This window comes from Columba livia, chromosome 1, assembly GCF_036013475.1.
Source record: "Columba livia isolate bColLiv1 breed racing homer chromosome 1, bColLiv1.pat.W.v2, whole genome shotgun sequence".
Lineage (NCBI taxonomy): Eukaryota > Metazoa > Chordata > Aves > Columbiformes > Columbidae > Columba > Columba livia.
Window position 1 is genome coordinate 23,749,168 of NC_088602.1, and position 16,712 is coordinate 23,765,879.

Below are 16,712 nucleotides of genomic sequence, written 5' to 3' on the forward strand. Positions count from 1 at the left end.
CCAAACTTCTCTAAATACCACACTTTATTTTCCAGAGAGATAATTCTAAGCTTGGGGCACATTTCATTAAATCTTTGCAAACCACTGATGCCCAGAATCTGTTCTGCTTAGCATAATCACATTAATTCCAGTTTTCACAGATATATGTGTTCCACCCTCCACATCCCTTAAACGCTAATCCTGCCTCCATGAAGAGCTTTTTGGGAGAGCCATGCCATAAAAAATGAAATTAAATTGTTTTGGGGCTAGTTTCTCAATGTTGCATGGAAGCTTTTACTCTTGGCAACACTGTCATTGGCTTGTCTTTCCTTCAGATGAAAAGTCTAGACATGAAGTAAAAAGGCATGCTCATTTGAAGCCTGATATGTTGAAAACACAGGGACTAGGCACTTTCTCAGCACCGTTTCATCCTAATCACTGCTGGAAAATCTGAACATGGTTGTTGCTCTGGGTGGAGGAGATCTCGCAGGCAACTCATGGGTTCAGTCCTGGACAGGGGTTTTCCCTCATGCCAAACAGCCACACTGCATTGACTGAGGCTGGAGAGAGTCACATATTTTTAGAATACTGTTATCTGTTTATATTCATACTTCTCAATCCTAAGCTTTCCCTTTATTATTGCTTTCTGAGAGGGAAGAAAAAATGTAGGGGCATGGGTGAGGAAGAAAAAGAGAGAAACAAATAAAATACTGGTGTAATGAAGCTGAGACTGTTAAAAATGAGCAAATAATAGTAAATAAATAATCATTTATAATAATGGGAGGCACTGTGGAAGTCAAGTCTGGAAAAGGCTTTCAGTATGGATTATTTCAGTGGCAGCTAGCTCCTCTGGTTTCTTAGGATTTCGGCCCCAGGTAAAAGATTAATAAAATATTAACCTGACACTAGCTATGTCTCCTGGATGCAATTCCTCATTATCTGAAATAATATTCTGAAAAACTTAATAAAAAAGAAAGTATCATTATTAAAATTTTCTTCCTGAAATGATTTGCACATGGAAGAATCATCTAACAATCATTTAGTCTTGATTGTGTGCCATGCTGTGTATCAAATTATATCAGATTTATGCTGCAAGCAGCTGTTCTTCAAAAGCATCTGGCTGGCAAAAGCTTATTCTAGCCAAGGGGCAATGCAATTGTATAAATCATCCTATTTCATAGATACAATGCTTCAATCAATCAATCAAAAGAAGGGGAGTAAAAGTTCTGAATGTGTTGATCATAATACATCTATCTAACCTCAGATATTTTCCTTTGCATGATACATGATACTTGAAGTTGTATGGGGCAACTTGTTTATCTGGGCAGAGCCAGATCCTGCCAGCAGTGCATTCAATAACACAATATGCCATAAATAAATGTAATGGGGCTACTTGAAAAATGCTTAGACTGCAAAAAAAAGTTACAGCCTGTCCCTGAAAGAGTTGAACCTCAGTTAGAAGAAATGGATATGAGGTAAAATGAACTATATTCTTCCCCTTTTTGGTTTCTGAAAACTTTTAGTAACTTGCAGTTCATGGCTAATGTTTCCAGAAAAATTAGATGCCTGCTCCCATTCCCTGCTCGTACATACTGTGGCAAGAGATTTTGTATGGAAGTGGAGGGAATTGTTAAAGGTCTTCCATTCCATGTAAAATGTTAATTACTGTAATTTTCTTCATGCAGTTTTTCACTTTCTACTATAATACTGATGACAAAGATAAGTAGTAATATGATAATACAATAGCAAAAAGGGATTATAACAAGAAATGGAAATTAAAAAACCCCGAAGTTTCTGTGTCAGCAATACAGCTGTTAAAGGTATTAAGAAAAAAATCTTACTCTGAGAGGGAGAAGCAATTTCTCAGATACTACAGCTTTAATCTAAATTGTATTGAAGAAGACAGGGATTTCCCCACAGATTATGATGAAGCTTTTACAGTTTCAAAAGCCAGTACTTGTCTTCAGAACAAGACCTATTTGTCTGGTGTCAGTAACTTCCCTTTCAAACTTTTGTATGTACAGCTTCCAAAAACTGTTTGCATCACAGAAGAGTCTTGAGTGGTCCACCTGGGTTAGAACTGATATTTGATTATTTTGCCTTATACCACTGTCACGGAGGCAACCCACAGGTCAATTTAAGGGACAACAAGGTCCAAAACCAACTTTTATTAGACCGGCGAGGACCAGGGTTTTAGCACTCCAAAAGTGACTTAAATACAGGTTCGGATATCAGGGGAGGAAAATTATTTGAGAGGGACAGCCACTAGTACAACAGGCGGTCCACAGAGTGCATGCACGTGGCTTCACTCAAAACAATGCCGGAGCCGTCCCCGAGTCCCGGAGGAGTACACACTTGCCTAAACACGGTGTGGGGTTATTTTTATAGAGATACACGTACTCGTAGTGAGTACGGAAAGTGTGCACTCGTGATTCCGCGAGAGTAAATTTAGAATACGCTCGCAGTCCTGCGAGATTTATTTTAAACGTGCAAATGTGCACGGAATCCTACACGTGCTTATGTGGAAGCACGGGAGGAAAATACACTCGCGATTGTGCGAGGGGCTCTCGGCGGCCACTCGCAATTGTGCGAGGAATAAAATACTTGTGCAAGTGTGCATGGAAAGAAAATACACCCGCGATTATGCGAGGATTAATTTTACACGCGCTCATATGGAGCACGGAAAGTTATACGTGCAAATGTGCACGAAAAGTATAAATATACTCGCAATCCTGCGAGAAGTTTTACTTACACACGTGGCGGCGAGGCAAGCGGAGTCCCCATCCCGGGCAGGGGGGCTCTCGGTGGCAGCATCTTGCTCGTGCTCCAAGAGACCCGCGGCAAAGTGGGCGGAGTCTCGACAAGAGTCCTGTTTTTGTTATCTGATCAGACCTGACTGTAGGCATTGTAGAAGCTTCTCTGCACCCCCCACACTGAGTGTGGGTGCCCCTGAAGCCTTCAAACATCCCCCACACTGGGCGCGGCTCAGTGTGCCTTGGCACTCCCTTCTGCTAATGTCCCAGGAGCCAGGGTGCTCTGGGCCAAACAAAAGAAGCTGTTAGCCTCAAGTAGCAGAGGAAGAGGGAGATGTGCCATACTGAAGGAGGGAGGGGGGTTGCAATCTGCCACAACCACCTACTTGCACCATCAGTGTACCTGAGTGTAAGCCATGTGGCCAACATCTACACCATCCACTCACTTGTCTCTTTTGCCTGGTATGTTTGCCTTCCTTTCTGAAATAGTGTCTCTTGCTCCATTATCTCAATTGTTTCTCTTCTTGACACAACCCTGATTTTACATCAAGAAGTCTTTGAACCAGTCTTTACTGAACTTGACTAAGGCCTATAATGTAGAAAGCAGAGGGCTGTTATCTCAATCAATTTGAGCACTTATTTAATTTCTTTCTTAAATTAAAACAAAACCCCTAACTGTTCTAGAGCACAAATTTCAGATCCTTCTGGTAAATGATGACCCAGACTGGATGTTTCCCTGTGCTGTGTCATTCTGGTGTATCAAGGTAGGTTCAGGAATAAGTAGTTTGTTACACCATGGCACTTCCACACTAAGCCTTACCTTGAGAAATTAATAGAGAAATCTCTACCAAGAACCTCTAAGAGACTATAACCCAGGTACACTGGACTGGATTTCCCCGCACAAGTACCTCCAGTCCATGCCTTCCCAAAACTTCTGGTAGTACCATAAGACTGCAGGTCAGCAGCCACTGGGCAGAGATCCTCAGTGCTCAGAAAGTTTAGTACTGTGTATTAACAGGTTCCAAATAGCATTTCTCACTCATTTCAAGTGGAGCTAAAAGCAGACTGTACAGTCTCATCCAAAAAATTTGGAATCCTTATATTTTGGGGAATGCCTAGATGCTATTTCAGGTTTTGAAACAGTTTTAAAAATCCGTGTTTGTTGCATAGAAAGAATTAGGACTTCATACAATAATGTGTAGCTATGCCTTGTTTCAAAGGTAAAGTACAAAACACATGAGGAAATGAACAGGATTTTCATCATCAGTTACCCAGTACAGATCTGAGAAGTTAATTTTTTGTGTAACTGCTTTGTGCAATTTTGCTATGAACTGGTGCGTAGCTATGCCCTCCTTGCTTGCATCACTTGCTGGCATGTAAGATTCTCAGACATACTATGAGCTGGAATCAGAGGGAAGTTAATATACTTTTTTTAATACAAAGTGTTTTCTAGAGAGGTCTTTATGGGACCAGTGTGGGACCACCCAGACACAAGGACTCCTCCAAAACATGCTAACCTCTTTCTTGCCTACATGCTATTTATCTGGGAGGGACAGATGATGCATGCCCTCGGCTCTCTGCAGATGTTCTGAGATGATGGCATGCAACATTAATCACCCTGCTGCATCCTCTGAGCTGTCATGAAGGCTTCATGCATCCTAGAGTACTGTGAAATCCCTTCCCCGGGGCATCCAGACCTCCTTACTTTCCTGGGACAGCAGAGGCTCTTGTGTGGTTGAGGATGTGAGCTGCAGACAGACAGATTTACCAAAGGGAGTCACTGGCCAGCTTAGCCATTCAGGGAGACAAATGCCCCTACCTTCCTCACAGATGCCATCTCTTCATCAGAAGAGAAGATCCCAGTCAAAAAGACTAGTGTAAAGAGATGACTGGCTTCTAGCTTCTCTTCTTCAAGGAGTTCAGAAGCAGAGGGCGGTAGGACTAATTTTAGTCTACCATCTCTAGTTAGAGGGTTGCTGGAAACCCAAATGCACCTCAAAGCTGGGGAGGTTAGGACAATGAGAAATGCTTCTTTCATTACTTCGTTCTTTTGTGTCTGAGTTGCCAGTGTTGATCAAAGTCAGTTTTGTATCATCTCTTGGCAGATTTTCCCAGTGCACTGCGGTTGGTAATTTAGAGCAGAACACTCTTAGCAGTAACTATAAGTGACATCTGAAAGTGGTTTATACTCATTTAAAAGCTTGAGCAATGTAATTGTTAGGCAAGGTTTGCAGGAGAGGTAATATTGCATATTATAATAGCTGATGTAGCTGAAAAAGCATGGGCACATTTCTAAACATCCAAGACCTTCTCAAGATTGCTGCAGAGACTATAGAGAAACAAAAATACAGCACCTCCCTTTCAAATGAGGCATTTCTAAAATGCCTCCCAGTGCTGCAAATCAGTACAAGTTTACAATAAGTCTGATGTATAGCCATAGCACATGTTGTGAGTCTGGAAACTCAATAACATTTTATTACCTACTAAAGGAGTTGTTTATTTAAGTGATTACTTCTTGTGGCACATACCAGAAGATAAACAGTGCACAGATGGATAAACTGTGTGACTGAATGCTTTGTGACTAGCCTCTTCCATTCATTTTATGCCATTCATATCTGAATTTATTTCACAATAAATACTACTGTTACAGGGTCCAGAAAAAAAAAAAAAGTCTTTTCAGATGAAGGAATCAGTGTACCTTACAAGAACCAAACCTTTATCAGAATTTCATTTTTATAGTCAGTTGCATTTGAAATTGTTAAGTTCCTATTTTCAGAGTGAAAAAGGAATGATAATTCATATGATAGTTCTTACAGATAAAAAAAAAAAAAAGGAGGTATGGTATCTCATTTAGAAAAGTGATGTATAGCACTAGTCCCTATTGGTCCTCTACCCAAAGGAGTAGTGAAGGACAGAATGTGTCCTGTTGCCCTGATCTCACCGCACTGAGAATGGGGTTTCTGCCTACTCAGTGTCATGGGGAATGTTAATGGCTCATGTAGCCAAAAGACTGTGTTTTACCTGATGGCCTGGGAAGGTTTTCTTTAATCAGGGAAATTGTGTCTGGTGGAGCTGAATCTTTCTCTTTCCATCTCCCTTTGCCTCTCTCCCCGACACCCTTTTTTGCTGACTTTTTGCTCCCTACAGAGGGTGAATTGAGACTATTTTGATGTTACCCTAACAATTTCTTGTCCTATCTTCCATCTCCCTGACTGCTCAGTTTCAGTCAGTGGCTCACAGTTAGCAGCTTGGTGCTCTGCTAATTGCTCAGTCAGACTTTGCATGTCTTTTGCTGTGGTGGGGGAGATAAGCAAGATCTGACACTGGTATGGATGTTAGCTCTTGATGACTAGGCATGGCAGGATGATGCACATGTTTAGTTCCCTACAATTCTGTTACAAGTGAGGCTGGCTAATAAAACCCATCACATCCCAGCTGACATTTCTCATGCTTAATTACGGGCACACATTAAGGTTGATGTTGGAAGTAGCTGCTTAGATTTCCATTCAGTCAGTGCACAGATATTGGTATTTCTAGAGTAGGATTCATGAGACTTATTTTAGACTTTTACAGTGATTATTTCTGCCCGCAGCCTGTGACAAAAGTGTAAATGCTAATCTTAAATATCCAAAAGCCAAAAGTTTAGGTGTAGTGTCTACGGTATAGGCATGCAAAATTAGGTCAGATTGATCCCTCTGCTGATGCATTTTTCACTCATCTCCCTTCTGTAGATAAAGTGGATAAATGTCAGCTGCTCCAGCAGACACTGTCTCTATCAGTGAAACTAAACTGTAACGAAAAACACTTTACTGGTGACTTCTGTCTGCTCCAGACCCTCACGCCCATTGGTGTACACCCATACACAGCCTCATGGCCACAGATCAACTGGACGTTGATCAACGGGCAGGTTCTCATTTCTGTGGCCATTCTCAACTCTTAACATGAACAATGGAACCTACTAGAATTATTTTAATAGATTTTTACAACCCAAACTATTTCCAGAAGATAATGGGGGGCTGAGGGGGGAGGGGAGGGGGGGGACACGGGGACTGTTCTTAACAACATTCTTCCTGTATCTTTGCTCAAGGCACTTGCAACATAAGCCTCTAATTCAGCTTGAACTGGAACAGTATGGCAAGCTCTAAAAGGATCTTTGGAAATCATAGCCCTGTTAACTATCACTTCAACATAGATAATTGCTTAGTGTGCTCACTCTGGTGCATGTTTCTGATGTGCAGTATAGCTTTATAACTGCATTGCGAAATACCACCAGGGTATTACTTTTGCTTTCTTAGTCATTAATCATTGGAAAATTTGATGTTGTTTGACAATTTAGCCACTGTCAAATATAATCTAAATCTTTGCTGAGAGCAATGCTGAGTGTATGGCAGGAGAACAATAACAGTGTCTGAATTGCAGGTTTCTAAAGAAATCAATTCCGATTTTACAATTAGCCTGTTAAAGTTTCTTCGTGTTGTAGAAAACAGCACAAGTCAGATTAATGTACTAACAAATTTTTGTCTTGGGCAGAATGTGTGTAAAATGCAGCAGAGCTGTCATTACTTTTTAAACAATCTTAAAACATACTCACTGTTTTCTACTACACATCTTAATATTTTAGTGCTTCTCACATCTCTGTATCTTCAGAAAAAAACTTACATTGAAGTGCTGACATTTTCCCTAAATAAGAAACTCCAAACATTAAACTTCATTTTCACAAAATAAATTATTCAACAAGTCTTTTTCCAATTATCTCCTCTTTGACTGCTTTGTTGCACGAGTTGTTCATTGCTTTTGCAGAGAAAATGAACCCCTGGATTTCCCTAATGGTATTATAGATATCAGCCAGAATGTGCAGACCCTTCAAAGGATCTCAGTGGTCCCCAAAGCTCACCAACGTTACATTTTAGTGGTGACTCTAAGGTGGTGGGGAGTTCTTGTTGCTAGTTTTTATTATTCACCGAAAAAGCTATGTACCATTGAAAAATGCAAGCTGCGTACTGGTTAATGTGCCAAAGACAACTAAGGTCATGGTTACATATAAAGTGGGAAACTTGCCACATATTGATAATATAATCAAATGGGATGGAGGAGTGAATGAATCATACATAACATATGTTAGCCACTTAATGGGCCATGGGAAGGTGCTTGGGTGCTTTTAGGAGGAAGCTGATACAAGGAGCTGCATAGGAGAGGTAATACTTAGTTTTCGTCCTGCACCACGTGCCTTTTTGTTTTTTTCCCGGTTTTTGTAGGTAAGTAGTATGTTGTGTCTTGAAGGCTTCTGCATCTCTGACCTGCAAACTGACTGGAGGCAGTAGCTTGGAAAAGCCTGACTGCTTTGTTTCCTGCTCCTGATGGAGCATTTCAGTTTGGGCTAATCCTGCATGTTTGAAGCACCATGTTGAGCGGTGTGGGATTTTGAGAGAACAACGTGGTATTTCAGCATCTTCTGTATTTGTACTGTAGGCTAGCTAGCTGAAACCTCTATGAAGACTTGCCTTTCCCTAGAAAGCCATCCTGCATTTGGATGTTACCAGCCAGGGCTGGATTTATTGGTCTATCAGTCACTGACTAACCAGTCGCTTAGGCCAAACTCTCGCAACATATCAAACCATTGAGGCCAACTTCTGTTCCCTAATGCTCTGGCTGAGACTAGTGCCGTTGTTTTCTATACCAAGCACTCAATGACTGTCAACACTTTATCTGCAAAGTCAAAGTTCTTTTTTCATGTTCAGACCTGAGGTGACTTTCTACTGAAAACAAACACGTCTAAAGAGCCATCTCGGCTTTTGTAATCGCTGTCTTTGCAGGAGCTTGGAGCTGCGCTATGCTGTTGACATCTGGTGAAAGCCAAGCAGACAAGGGTTTCTCCTTCCCACAGCCTCCCCAAAAAGAACAGCAAATTTTTTTTCATAAATGTATTTGTATCAACAACAGTATATTTTTTCCTTTCCTCTCTCTCTCTCTATTTATTTTTTTTTTTTTTAAGCAATTGATTCAGTCTTTCGTTCCTAAATGTGACAGGTGAACTCTTTGGGCCAAGTTTTAACTTGCAGCTTGTATTTATAAGGGAGAAGTAGGCCATGGCAAACCAGGCTTTGAAATGGAAATTCTGCCTCAGCTACAGCCACAGTAGTGCTGCTCAGTGCCCTATTTTGTTTTCTTTTTCCCGTCGTCAGCCAAATCAGGCTCACCGCTCCTTGTTCAAAGGAGAAGTGTTAACTTTCCAGAATTCCCTGTGCTGCTGCTTACGAGTCTTATAGACGCTGTCAAATGCTGTATCCAGTATTCCGTGTCTTTCAGCAGGTCTGAGTTTCTAGGAAAAGGCTGTTCTACTCTGATTTCCAGACCCTTGGAGCTAGCTCTAGGATATAGGAAACCCCAAGAAAATAGAAGGTATGTTTTCATATTCCAGTGCTTGCATGTTATTTCTAGGCCAGTATCTGCATTTCTGCTGGATAACCCTAGCCCAGATGTTTGCTTCTGCTGTACCACGCTTCCATTAAAATCAGTAGCTGATCATACAGTCTGTGTAGAGTAAAACCATATTGGATGTCTGTGGGAACAGTCAATATGTCACTGGAGAGTTCCTTGAATGTTTGGCCAATAACAAAGTGAAGTGGGGTAAAGTGAAGGTTAATTGAACATAAAGCTGGAGCTGGACAGCCATTGTAATTTTGAGCTATTAATAAGATATTTCTCTTTTTAAGCAAGCATGCTCTCTCTTTTGGAGTTCCTTTTGCTCTAAATATATGAATTCTGATCTCATTCTGTTTGGAGAAGGCCTCTGTTTTGGCAGATGGCAAAACTTTCTGCAGAGTGGTTTACAAATGTCGGGGTGTGGTGATGCTTGGAAAATGATCTGAAATGATCTGATGTGATTTGTGAAGCATGCTGTACTGGTATGCAGTACCTGGCAGACTGAAGCCACGAGCACAGTGTAGCATGCCCAGATCTTGCACAGGGTAGCATAAAGCATAACTGCTTGCCATTTTCTCCCATGCTGAAACAGCAGGATTTTAGCTGACAATCTTCCCTGACCATCTGGTGAAAGAGTGTGAAAGTTCTTTACAGGGACTAATTATTTCCTAGATTAATATTGCTGACAAGTACTCCATGAGGCAGTGTGTATGTTTGTGGGGTGTTATGCTACTAGAAATGCCATTAATTATTTCGCCTGCGATTCACCAAATACTGTGATTCTGTATGCTGGCATTCTGCCTCAACATCACCATCTGTGTATACCACAGGCTATACCATAGTATTCATGTCAGATCTTTTGGGATATTTTTCCATTTTCAGATTTGTGAGCCCAGATTAAGTAATTTATAATACAAGGCATTGACACAACCTTATTTTTCAACTCAGTTTTCCTCTCAAAACTTGTCAAAGTCTGCTCACTAACAGTATGCTCAGTGGGATTTACTCTCAGTCTAACTGCTCTCAGGCACTGCAATCTAAATTACGTTTAGATCTTATGCATTGATTAACTTCTCCATCGTTTGGGGTTTTTTTCAAAAAATGTCACTGTGACATAGCTCATATTTAAAAAAAAAACTTTTCTTTTTTATACCTTGTAACTAAGGTATAATATTTAATTATGTTGTAATGTAAATATGAAAAGTACCACATTGCCTATCCATATTAAATACTTGTGCTGCACAGAGAAACATGTCAATAATTTCATCAAAGATATCAGCATAATCAAAGTAACCATTTTAAATTTTAAAACAATGATAGAAATATTCCTGGTTTCAAAATACTAGAAATATTTTGAAGGAGTTTAAATGAGTTTTGCTTTCATGGCTTCACTGGATTCTGTTTGACGATGATGATCTTTCCAGCACAGAAATCTGATGCAATTCCATATCTATCTAAAGGGTTGTTGCCTTTTCATTTATTTGTCTATAGAGCTCATATTAAGAATAATTTCACCTTAAAATGCCCATATGTTCTTTTTGACCTCTGTGTTACTTACTGTGGCTTCAAGTTCTTTTAACACTTAAGGTGTACAAAACTGGTCTGATCTGACAAAGTCATGTAGGTTTTGTCTGTTGTTAAAACAGATGTCCTGCCTTATTTACTGTAAAATGGAACAATCACCCAGTGGAGCAACACATATGGTCTAAATTCACTGACCTATATTTACTGGTAAAAAGAAAATCTCTGGTGAAACCTCAGGGAGGGAAGAAACATCATGTTATACCTACAGAGAGAGAAAAAGAAGGAATCAAAGAGTTTATAGAACACTGGTGAGTTTATATAAAAGAAAAATATTTTCAGGGTGGATGACTATATGGAAAAATAAAAGGAATTTAGACTCTTACAGTAGAAACAGAGGAAAGTGGTCGAATTTGTGCATGGACAGCTGGAATAAGATAAGGTGGAAAAGGCAAAACATGATGGAGAAGCAAGAAGCACCTTGTAAATGGAGCAGGAATGCAGTCCTCAGGGAGAAGGGTGCTCTTGCACAGGAGAAATCTCTGAGCTTTGCAAACTATGTTCAGAAATATCCACCTCCCCTTAGCCCCAGAGCAGGTACATGAACCTTTCAGGGGAAAAAAAAAATCACAAAAATCACAGCTGATTATTGAGAAGGGAACGGGCAGAATGAGACTATGCAACTCAATATCTTAGATTATTGGACTGCTTCAGGGTTACACTATCTGTTTCTTGTCACTAGGATTACTGCAGTCAACCTAGAAACCTCTTACAAATGCCCAAATAAAATCTTTATCCTTTCTGTTTGATTACTTTTGCATTTGGCAAAGGTTTTCCTTATTTGTATGAACCTCTTAGAACTGTAGCACAGCGTAAAGCAAGAGTTTGCTCTTAATACTGGGACTGCCTAACCCTGACTCTGGCTGAACAGGTGATGTACACTCCAGCAAGGAGACCTGTGGCTCAAAGCCAGAATGCTGCCAGCATGACTATTTGTAATGACCCAGAGAAGTTGCTTTGTTCCTATGCAGTAACTGTCTGCTCCGAATGTGGCATTTCGCAATGAGTCTGTGTTCTTATGTGTGGTTTTAACTCCAGAGTAGGTAACATAAAGAAGCTGAGTCACTACTGGAACAGAAGGCAAACTCTTGAACAGCATGAAGACAAGTGTTTTTACAAAACAGGCTATATGATTGCACTTTACTTTCAGCTACCAGAAGCCAAGGTGGTGGTTTTCCTTGAAGGAGTCAAACCTGTTTTTCAAAGGCTTTTCTAGAGCCCTGCCCATAGAATTCAGCACACTAACTGTAGGAAATATTATTGCAAAGCAGGGAGCCAAGAATTACCTGACTTTAACCATATGAAAGAGTCAGAATGATTCAGGCCACAAGTCTAACTTGAATTTCCATCAAGAAGGGCCTTTTTTTCTCAGCAGGTTGTGGAGTAAGCCTGCATGACTTGCCTGCATTCAACATTTACCTCTTAGGAGGCTAAAGTTTGTTGAAAAGAAACCATTCTCTGCAGAGATGAAGTGATTTGCCCACCACTAAAACTAGTTGGAGCCTAGAGACCAAAGTTCAGACCTCCAAGGCTGAGATTCTGGCCAGATGTGGAGATTACATTGTAGGTGTCTATATGTGAACCACCCATTGGGCAGCATTCAGGTCAGCAGAGAAAATTGTCTCATCTCAATCTGAGCTAGGTACACAGAATGAGCCAGATGAATCATGTCCTGAAAATGCCTTATTTTCTCTATCGTTTGTAAAACGAACTTGAGGTGACTAGTTCAGCTGTAGATGCTTGCAGAAGTTGAGATGAGTCCAACTTCTTGTTGTAGCCCTTAGTGTACAAATGCTGGCTTTTAATGGTAACAGTAGACTGCAGCAAATTGTAGCATCTGTTGGATTTGTGCACTGGTATAGGGAATAGACTGGACTGTTGGGAGATTGTGAATTGGGAGTTCAGTCTTAATGCCAGCTAAGAAGGTCTGCTGCTGCTGCTGTGTTGTGAGTGATGAATAACTAGTAAATCAAATCCTAAATCTTGATTCTAGTCACTTTTGCAAATTAAAAAGCCAAGGATGTGTTGTCACATGTTGTTACAGATATGGCATGAAGCAGTAAGAAACAGCTTTAGTTCCAAGGGTTGTTTAAATTTAAGGTCCCCACCCCCACGGTTTTCAGCAGTTTATGCTATCATCTCACTTTGTCTTGCTCAGTGCTCTGGAGATCCCTTTTTTCACACAAACATCTGCCTACTGTGCTTTCTCTGGATTACAGGACTGTGGCTCTTTCTCCCGTATGTCCCTTGCTTCTGATTCTCCAAGGTTTTTTCCTTTCAATACAGGACCAGCCTGTTGTCACAGCAATTTCATTTGGCTTATGAAACATGGAAGGGGAGAAAAATTGAAGTAAAGCAGAATTGTATAGTCTGAACTGTCTTCCCACTGAAGAACTGAATGACAGAATGTTAGACAGGATAAACCTCAGTATCGCAGATGATATAAATCTGTTGCTCCATCCCAGTGTGATGGTGCTCCATGTGCTTGACCTATGTCTGTGCAAGGTGAGTAGGCTGGATGTGAGTTCTGAATGCTCAGTCTTAACTTACCAGATATTTATACCACATTGCCTCATAGAGCATCCAACTGGGAACAGGATTTTGCTGCGTGAAGTACAAGGAGTTTTGTACAGTCTTTGACAAGAGACCATGGTCTCGTAGTGAGTCTTGAACAGTTTTTGAGTAAAGAAACGCATGCAAGCTAAACATACAGGCCAATTGAGGAGCAAAAGGGAGAGACAAGTCTGTGGGTAACTCACCATGAATCAAAGAAGTGGAATATACATCTATGCTGTCTTTTTAAATTTTATCTTATGCTTTGGTCAGCTTTTTCTTGGATTATTTCAGTGGCCCATGCGGGTGAAAGACACCTGTATCATGTGAATCGAACCCGAACAATGACTTCAAAGGTGCTACAGCAATAAAGGATCTCATCTTATAAATTACTTAACACACTTTCAAGTTAACCCTTTTGACAAAGACTAAAGTGGAGCCAAGAATGAGCAAGGCCAGTGTCATTAAAGATTAAGTGAATCTCTCTGTGTCCCCAAACCCTAGCTTTGTATTGCAACGTTTCAAACCTTCTCACTGGATTATACTTCTCAGTGGAATATCTGTAATGTATTTCATGATATTCTTCTGTCCTAGATGGGTTGTGTCATAGCTGATCTCTGAGGTCTCTTCAGGTTAACGGGATTAGACGGGATTAGTTCCCAAACAGATTCATTCACACCAAGATCCCTGCTCCCATCAGGAGCTGCAGGTGCAGTTTGGTGCTTGCTGAGGGGAAAGAACCCTCAATATGAGGGTCAAATTATCTGCTCTTTTTCTTAGTGGAGCATCACAGTGACATTTTTTATCTAGAGGGCACCTTTTGGTCCATGAGTCCTGCTCCGCTTGCCACAAGCTTCACATCATATAATCCTTTAAGAAGTTTCCCATCTCCCATTTTAGAAGTACCTGGGTAGCAAAAGCTTTCTGCTGTAAAGGCCAGGAATTGCCTTCTACTTTCTGCCTGGATATATTGACTGCTAGGTTGTACTCACCTGAATTTTTTAGGCACCATTCTTACGTTGTATGTTCTTAGATTAACTCCCTCGTGCTCCTCTAGAGAGAGACATCACTCTGTCTCAGCTTTTGTTTGATTAGGCTAAATAAGTCACATTTTCTTTTATCCTCTTCCAAAACAGGTTTTCATCTCCCTGAATTAGGTGCCATTACCTGCATTATCATGTTGAATGTGGCTTGCCAGTTGGATTGCTTGATATTTCATCAATACTTTATACAGAGACACTTGTATTTGTCAATCTGTGTTGGAAATGCCTCTGTAAGATTGTATTTGACTTTATTTTAGCTGTGTCATGTCAGAAACCCACAGCTGCTTTATGAGCAGTTAGTTGAAGAAGACACATTTCCAGCTGATCAGTGTTCAGGTTGTAGCCAATACTTCTGTTATTAATCCGTAAGGGCAAGACAGAAAAGTTACAGGCTTACTGACTGCCACAGAAAGGAAGTGCTGGAAGGAGAACAGACCTGGACATGGCCTGATCCCACCAGAGCCAGATGTGACATCAGACCTTACTTGCAAAACTTTCTGGTTTTAAGCAAGATAACATTGATAATGTGAAAGTCATGAAAATAGATTATTTTTATTATTGTCCTTGTCTCCAAGATAACATCCCTGATTTATGTAACAGCACAGAATAAGGTGAAGTCACATTCAAAACAGTTACTTTGCTTATCAGAAGGAAGCAGTATTATTTCTGTAGGGCACAGCCATGGCTAATCACTTTTGTTTCTCAAAAAATTTCCTACAGTATATGACAAGGATAATGGCTTCATGCCACAGTTTCTCACCCCACGATCCCTTTCCAATGACAGGAAAGCTTTGGACCCTTTGCTTGGATGGTGTCTGTAGAAGGTGTGTGTGCTGCTGGTGATTATCAGGTAATTACAACAGGAAGGCAGAAGCCAGTCTGAATGCTCACATGCTGTATTCAGATAGGAAAGCTCTTAGCATAATCTTCCGCTGATCAAACAGGGCTTGGGCTAAGCCAGGACTTGGCTGACCGTAATGCCAGAGGTCAGGGCTAAGCCAGGCTGGCTGGGAGCTGGTGGAGCAAGCCACCAAGGTTGTTTATTTATGTGGCAGGGCAGGCAGAGGTTCCTCAGCCTGCCAGAGGACTTCCCCAAGCTGAGCAGCTCTTTCCTTAGGTTTCCCGGTAGGTGCAAGGGGCAGAGTCTGCACCTCATTGCAGAGAAAATGGATTAAAGCAAGACAAGTCAGTGAGAAGAAAGGGAGGAATTTCTCAGTATCTAGTTCAGAGGAGAAAGGGTTATGGTCACCCCAAGTGCCCTTTTTAGCAAAATACTAGGAAGCAAGATGTAACAGGGAGTTAAGTAGCCTGACTCCGTTCTTACTCCTTCACTCTTGATTGCATACCTTGTGCTTTCCTCCCGTTTCTTCAACTTTTCTAAAATCCGAAGGGTTTCCTGGGAGTGTCAGTTCTGTCTGAGAAAGGCCAGAGCTGGTTTTTTGCAAGTGGGTGCAATTTCCTCCTCTTCTATTATTATATTTCGCTGCTGTCTTCCTGTTTTCCAGATGATTCCAGCTTCTTTTACTACTGATTTTATTTTCCATTTCATTATAAATAACTGAGTTCTCAACAGTTTTGGTTTTGTTTTTTTTTTGTGTGTGGTGGTGTTTTTGTTTGTTTGTTGTTTTGTTTTTTATTTTTTACAATAATCCTGTTATCCATTAAGATTGATTAACTGTTTCCTGCCTTCCTGCATTCCCTTAGCTTTCCTTCTGCGGTCCATGCAAATATTCTTCAGCACTCTGATATTTGTCCTCATGTCCGCTGTGGGATGAGGCTAATTAATACAGGCTTTGCACTACGTTTGTAGGTCATGGTATGACTTCATGCCAGCTGACTCAGACCCTTTTGTCCTGAAATGGCAAATAAAAACAGTGGGTCAAAATGTTTTTGCCATATTAAGTGAAAAATGTTAAGAAATATATATATATACATACATATCTTTGGAATTTTTTAATCTATTATTGGAAGTAGTTTTTCAGAATTAGTTTTTTAAAAAATATACTTACTCATAATTGTCATTGCTCCCTTCTTCTCTTTCCTATTTAGAAAGAAACAAGATAGAAACTTTCCCACAAAAGAATTATAGAATTCGATGGGGTGACAAGATTATTTCGACCAAAAAAAAATTAACCCGCTTTAGTAAGCCCGCAGGGGTGAAAGCCTGTTCTCTTAAAGGGAGCAGATGTTTTGCTGTGAACATTTCTTGCCAGGAACTTATGCAAGGTTCAGGTGCATCTGGAGAGTGAAAGCTTGTGCTGTGTGGTGCTCTAGGCAGTTAGGTAGAAAAAGGCATTTTAATCCAGGAGGTGATGGGGTGCTCGAGGCTCTGCATCCCCTCCCCACAGGGTTTGGCTCTGGCTTTGGTACCATGCAAGAA

At 40.7% G+C, this 16,712-nt stretch overlaps 1 protein-coding gene across 7 annotated transcripts in view; it reads left to right on the forward strand.

Annotated features, from left to right (window-relative positions):
• The window catches only part of MTUS2 (microtubule associated scaffold protein 2), a 304,448-nt gene that overhangs the window by 76,915 nt on the left and 210,821 nt on the right, over positions 1 to 16,712 (forward strand). Inside the window, exon 1 of one of the 7 annotated variants that reach the window (XM_065050951.1) lies at positions 8,829 to 9,131. The exons of the other annotated variants lie outside the window; for them this stretch is intronic. The gene's annotated coding sequence lies outside the window, so the exon portion shown is untranslated. Of the gene's footprint in view, positions 1 to 8,828; positions 9,132 to 16,712 lie in introns of those variants that run through there. 7 annotated transcript variants of the gene reach the window in all.